Source organism: Falco cherrug, chromosome 20 (genome assembly GCF_023634085.1).
Source record: "Falco cherrug isolate bFalChe1 chromosome 20, bFalChe1.pri, whole genome shotgun sequence".
Lineage (NCBI taxonomy): Eukaryota > Metazoa > Chordata > Aves > Falconiformes > Falconidae > Falco > Falco cherrug.
This window is the reverse complement of record NC_073716.1, coordinates 5,388,130-5,395,257: the sequence shown is the minus strand read 5'-3', so window position 1 is coordinate 5,395,257 and position 7,128 is coordinate 5,388,130.

Genomic DNA, 7,128 nt, shown 5'->3' with positions numbered 1-7,128 from the left:
AAGAGGGGAACCGGCACCGGGAGGGGAAGGGGCGGAGGGGGGAGGGAGGGAAGGAGTGGAAAGGGTCTTAAAAGTGAGTTTATTTCTGATTTCTCACGGTTTAACGGTTCTGTTTGCGAGCCCGGGCCCGGCAGACGCTTTCCCCTCTGATTTCACTTCAAAAGCCCTCGGTGTTTGCTTGTTGCTTCGTTCCTTTGTAAGAAAGGGAGAGAGAAGGAGGGGGGCGCGGGCGGGTCTGCAGCGGGTTGGCTTTGCGGAGCAGACCGGCTGCTGTTTGCTTTACAAAAATAGTTTGGGGAAACCCAACCGCAAGCCCTCAGCGAAGGCGCAAACCTCCAGCCCGGCGCTCCCCTCGCCCTGCGTCTCATCTCGTCTCTTATTTTCAGAAATTCCTTTGTTTCCGAGAGTCCTTCTCCATCCCCTCCGCTCCCTTCGCCCTCCCCCCGCACCTCCTCCCACTTCGCCCCTGCCCACGGCGCTCTCAAAAGCCTCTCTGTGCCCAGCTGCCTGCGCGGAGCGGCGCGGAGCTGCGCGGGGGATCTCAGCGCCAGAGGATCCCCGGGATCCCCGAGCCGGGACCCACCCCCACCCCAGTCCCCCAGGCATAGGTCCCGGCCGGGCTGCTGAACCCCTTTGTTACCTCTTGGTCCCAAAATTGGACCAAAAAAGGGTCGTTGTGTGAGAAAAATCGCGTAACCCACCCCCCTGAGACGGAGTTACTAGAGAGAAGGGGTATAGAGGAAGCATAAATAAATAAATATGTATATATACATCTATATGTGCTTGGATATGGGGAGGCTCTGCCCGATATAGGGGGCCTGGGGGGTCGTGCTGCCCCCAGTATAGCGCTGGTCGCTTTAAAGGCGGCTGGGCTCGGCGAGCGGCTTGGGAGTTTCTCAGCCCCGGTGACAGATTTATGATCCGCAATAAGAACGGCGTGTTTAAATCCGTAAATCAATCTCGCTTTCTCACTATATAAACGTTCATTTTATCTTTAGAAAGAAAACGGCTTTGATCACGGCACCTCGGAGGGCGAAGCTGCTGTTTATGGCCGCGTTTCCGACCCTTTGAACTGGGGGCTTAAAAAAAAAAAAAAAAATCGAAAAGGGGGCTTCTTTAGCATGAAACAAACCCGAAAATTCCAGTGGAGGCGATGGGGGGGTGGGGGGCGTGGGTATCTGCCCCGTTTACTGCCTGGGATGGCTCAGTTCCGGGTTGGTTTTTTTTTCCGCTTTTGAAAATTTATTTACTCGGCTCCATTCACAGGGACACTTCGGTTTATGACAAGAGAAAAAGAAAAAAAAAAAAAAAAAAAAAGAAGTGGTTGTGTGAAGCGAAAGTTGCGGCTTCTGAATTGACCTGAAGTTCCCATAAAAGCCCACCCCCCCGAAGCTTCCTCCCCTCGTGGGACCCCCCCAGCGGCGGGAGCCCCTTTTAATCGGGTTTCCCCCCCCCGCTTCCTCCCACACCTTGACCAAACTTGTCTCTTTTCCGACAGCTACGTCCACTCGATAAAATCGATTCAGGAATAATCGAGGGGTTTTGAAAACGAAGCGCTTCCCCGCTCTCTCCTTCCTGGCCGGGGGAAGCCCAGCACCTCCACCCACCCCACCCCACCCCCCTAGGCTCAGCTTAAAGGGGGGGGGGAGCGCTTTTAAGCTATTTTAATTAATTTTTACGTTTCATACGAGTTCCCTCCAGGCTTTATCCGCGGAGGGGTGTGTGGAATTTCGGTTCCCGGTGTAGCCGGGTGTAGGGATGCTGGGGATGGGGATGGGGGGAGGCTCTGCCCTGGGGTGTCCCCCCCGATACCTGGGGGTTCTGGGACACGGTCCTGAGGCTTTCAGGCTCTCCATGGTGCCTGCCCCCGGATGACCGTTTTCCCCGTGCCCGTGGAGGTCGGCGGGGCCGCGCTGGCTGCCCTCTCTGTACCGGCAGCGCTGTGCCAGGGCAGCGCGCCCGGCTCCTGCCCTGTGCCTGCTCCGCGGCCTTCCCAGCCGCTCCCTTTGTTGCTCTTTTCTTTTTTTTCCTTCCTTTTTTTTTTTTTTTTTTTTTTTTCCCTCCAGGATCCTTGTACTTGGCAGCTCTCTTCAGAGTTAGAATTTGATTTTTTTTTTTTAATTATTATTATTATTAATGTAATAAATGCTGGCCAAACAATAACAGCAGCAGGAAGAAAAGGCCTGGAAGTGAGGCGAAGGGAGGGCTGAGCTTTTTAAAACCTTGAGTTTTCCTTCTTAGCTGATTTAGTCTCCAAAACAGTTGTTCTATTTAGTGCAAGATTGTAATAAAAATCTCAGTGGCGAGAAGAAAAAAAAAAAAGACAGAAAAAAAGCACCATGTGGCTTAGCTGAACCAAGGTCCAGCAAAGCCAACCTCAAGGAAAGGTTTGGAGAAGGGTTTAAATGCTCCCAACTCCAGGCAGGCCAGAGGATGGGGAAATAAACCTAAAATCGTGCCTTTTACCAGAGAAGGGGCTAAGGTGGGTGCCCTTGTGCACCCTCACCCCGCGCTGGCACGGCCGTGCCAGGCAGCCGAGCGAGCAGCCCGGGGAGGGGGGGGGCTCTGTCCACCTCGAAAAGCTTCGTTCAGTTCGAAACTTCTTTAAAAAAATACTGTTCCGGTGGAAGGTCACAGTGGTCCTTTGAGTATGAAACTGAGAGACCCCCTTCCCCCTTCCCCATCACGTGATTCATTAAATAATTAATGCAGAGGTTGCAGAATAGATATGTATTCGTCAGGAAAATCGCAGACATGGTCTCCTTGTGTCTGACGTGAAATTCAACTGTCCTTTAAAAAACAAGCCTATAGCTGAGGAAAAAAAAGAGAGAAAGAGCGAGAGGGAGAGAGAGAAAGAGGGGGAGAGGAGGAGAGAGGGAGAGGGAGAGGAGTCTGCAATAAAACAATTCTCAGGAACCACGAAGCCACGCCGAGGGCTGGATTATTGTAAGTAGCAGGGGCTTCCCAATTCCTAGCGTGTCTATATGTCCATGTAAATTTATTGTTTGTTATTAATGTTATTGTCGTAAAATGTGACAAATAGCCGTCTTCATTTCCTCCCATTTCTCTTCACATGGTGGTATGTGTGTTTATACCCATCGAGGCATTTCATTGATATTTTTAGGAATATTCCTCTCTCTCCCTCTCCCTCTCTCTCCTCGCAACCTCTTTTTTTTTCTTCCCCCTTTCTTGATTTATTACAATAAACATGTCAGCAGCAGTGCGGCTGCCATTGTGTGTGTGTTTGTGAGAGAGTTGTGTTGTTTATAGTGGTGTCCAAGATAAATCATTTCTCGAGTGAAAATGATGTGCAAGCGATGATATTTTAGAGCGAGGATCTCTCTCTACCCCACTCCCTGGAGTTGATTATTTCAGACGATTTACAGTAATAGATCAGCAGCTAATATGAAAGCTCTGTAGCTGGGGGTCTTAAATTACAGCATCTGTGATTACCAATTAAGGAGAGATTTGTATAAATTTGGTAAACCGGGAACGCCTCATTGGCATATACACCTAGTAAAAGAGCACGACCTTAATATAGAAATTACAGCTCGGAGTCCTGCGTTGCAGCATCCCTTCATCAACGATAACCCATTTTCTCCCCAGTTCCCTCTCCCCATCCCTCGGCAGGACTCCTCTTTGGCGAACAGGCACAGGTTGCTTTAGCAAAGCAAGGCAATGAGGTGCCTCCTTTTAAACCAGGCACTAAAATTGGATTTAAAACGCAAAAAGAGAGAGAGGGGTTGCAGCAGGAAGGTTGCAAGGTAGCCAGCTGCCTCTGAGAGAGGCAGGGAGCTGGTCGCAGGCAGCAAAGCGAGTTTGCCCATCAAAACCAGAACAATGGGGAACTGGGGCGCTGCCGAGGGACCCCAAGCAGAGGCGGGCTGTCCCCATAACTACTGACAACCACAGAAAGGGGAATAAACTCACTGCGGGTAATTCGTTGTGCTTTTCTAGCAGGAGGATAACTTTGCGTGGCTTTCTAGCGCCCGGATCTCGCTAAGGTTGTGATGGTGATGGATGGAAAGAGGGGATAATGTTCTTAGGATGAAAGTTGATGAAGGTGCTCCAAGGAATGTCTTTCTATTTAGGATCTCGAGCCTGTTATTCACCTCGGGATTAGCAGAGCTCCGAGGAGAAATAGAGCTGAAAATGGGCTTAAATACCAGCAGAACCTGGCCGGCAGCTGTGAGCTTTTCGGGGGTTCCTGTGTGAAATGTCGCTGAGCTCCAACAGGGAAACCTCTTTCGAGGCACTGGCCAGGGTAGTGAAGCTGGAGCTTTGGGGGACGAGCTGCGCCCCAAACGGGGGCACCGCTGCCTGCCCCCCTGTCAGCGCGGGGAGTGCATCCTCCGCGGAAGATGGGCGGTCAGGAGACAGGCACTGCCCTTCCCTCCCGTCTCCGAACTGGACCAAATTGGTCCTAACCGGGAGTGTTGAAAGGGAAGGAGGAAGTGGGAGATCGCGTTTTTAAATATTTTACAATCTCCAACATGCGAGGAGTCAATAAAACTGACAACAGGAGCAAAGATTAAATGTTCGCACCGGATTCTCGGATGAGAATTCACCGCTTTTCCCTCTTCCCGTGCCTTGCCTTGCCTTGCCTTCCCTCCCTTCCCTTCCCCTCCCTTCCCTTCTCTTCCCTTCCCTCCCCTCTGCTCGCCAGCCAAGTCTCACACCGCCCGAGCGGGGATATTTAACTCTGTCTGCTAGTGTAAACCTTTATGTAGCAAAATTAGAGGAACTCAGCGACTTTCATTAAATATTAAGGGAGATCCAGGGACGGTGACTGAGCCAGAAATACAGCATCATTCTCTGTCAAGCCCCGTATTAATTTAAGTCGTCGTATTCAAACGGATGCAGACCCCCTCGCCCTCTTTTTCCCCCACTTTATTTTATTCAGTGGTATTTTGTTTTATTTTGTTGCGTTCCTTTTTTTTTTTTTTTTTCCTCCCCCCCTCTGTCGGCTTAGGATGTTGAGCGTGAGAAACTGGCCCTTGGCAGGGGGCGGCTGCGGGCTCGGTGCCGGGGAGCCACCCCGCAGCCCCCGCCCCGGGCGGCAGTCCCCGTTAAATCAATACCGGAGCTTTATCCCCGGTCCAGACGTCTTTGTGCAATTGTCGCCCTTTAATAATCACATGTCAGGAGGAGATGGGGTGGCCGAGGGCTGCCGGGTCGCTCTGGCCAAGCCCTCGTGCTGGGGACACTGCCCCGACCCCCGAGCTCTGCCTTCCCGGCCCCGGGGGGGGACCCTGGCCCTGGGGTGGGGCTCCGGACCCGAAATATGACCCTGGATATAAGCCTCAGACCCCGGTTAAGAGACCAGAATAGAAGCTCAGATCCTGGTTAATAGCTCCACACCTCCATGAAGAGACCCAGACCCAGGAGAGCACCCCGTATCAGAGAGAGGACCCCAAAACTCAGGAGGAGAGCCCCCAACCTTGGAGGGGTTCCCAGACCAGAGAGGGGACGGCAGACCCAAGATAAGGACCCAGACCCAGGAGGGGACCCCAGACCCACGCTAGCACCTAGACGAGGGAGGAGACCCCAGACTCAGGCTGGGAGCGGGGCCGGGCGGTGAAAGGCAGAGCGCTCCCCATCCCGGTCCCTGGCCGGGGGCTGTGGGAAGGGGCTGGGACGGAGGGGCCCTTGGGTGATGCAGAACGTCCCTCCGTGCAGGATCCGGGCCGGGAGGGCACCGTTATCCCCCCAGCCCCGAGCGCTGCCTCGCTCCTTGTTTTTGCCCCAGATCCTCAGGGCTCTGCTCCCCCCGTCGCGTTAGCTCCATCCCCCCCAAACCCCAAATCTCTCCTCTCCGCGCTCGGCGGTGACCCCAGGGAAAGGGCTTGGTTTCGGCCAGGGCTGGGAAGGGAAAGTCCGGAGCAGAAGCCCCTGCCCCGCGCATCCTGCGCGCAGCCCCGCGGCTCGCCACAGCCTCTCCCACCTCACCGCCCAACAGCTTCGCTGCTCTCCCAGACCGGCTAAAAATGACGAGCAAGTAGTTCCTTACCATTTTTAAGCTGCATTTCTTTATTAACTCGTTGAAACCGAGTTTTTCGAGAAACCAGCTATTGTGCCTTACAGTTACAAATGGCAGAAATAACGTTCAAGAGGCGAGAGGAGATAATAAGCAATTTCAAGTAGCTCGAGCAAGTGTTATTACATTAATTTCTGTGCAATAAGCCTTTCTGCTTGCCTGTCATCTCGTCAGAAGTTCCTGGTCTATCACTGCTGCGAATCCGTTTTTATCACATCTCACCCCCAAAGAAATCTCCCTCCCTTCCCGTCTCGGCCAGACATTCCCTATCTTTTCCCAAAAAGGAAGCTATTAACGTTGTAAATACGAGTCAACAGCACCTTAATTCATAATTTATTGCAGGCGGTAGGAGAGAGTTATTTAAGATCAAAGCATCGCGGAGGGCGAGAGCTGGAAGGCGTGGAGACGGGGAGCGATGAGGAGGGGAGCGCGGAGACCTGTGGCTGAGGCGAGGAGAGGCGCGGAGAGGAGCGGAGCAGCGGCAGGGCGGGCAGGACGTGGCAGCAGTTCCCCCCCCCCCCCCCTTTTTTTTTATTATTTTCCCCTGGAAGGGGGCTTCAGGCAGGCTTTGCCCTGCCCGGCCCACAGCATCACCCCCGGCTGCTCAGGCCAGAGCAAACCCGGCATCACCCCAAATCCGCCTCGCCGAGGCCCGAGGGGCCGGGGGGGCGGGGGGCGCATTCGATGTCAATGCTGCTGCTTCATTTTCATATTTAAAAAGGGAGACCAAGACGAGTCACAGGCAGACAATACAAAGGGAAGAGCTCGGTCACTTTTTAGTTAAACAGGCAAAAATTTGGAAACGGTGACGGTTTTCTTTGAAGTTTTCTTTTTTTCCTTTTTTTTTTTTTCTTTTGGTGGGGAGGAGGGAGAGTAGAAGGGGGAGGCGAAAGAAATAAAGGACAACAACCACATTTCAACACTTCCCTGTGCGTAACCCTCCCAGTCGAAAAGGAAGGCTATAAATCAGAGGCGATGGTGGAGATTTGACTCCTTTATTTTTTTTTAAAGCGCAGCTACGAGGGGAGGGCGCCAGGAGAAATCCCCACTCGTTGCTGTTTCGTCTCCTTTTGATGTCCGACTCAATGCGA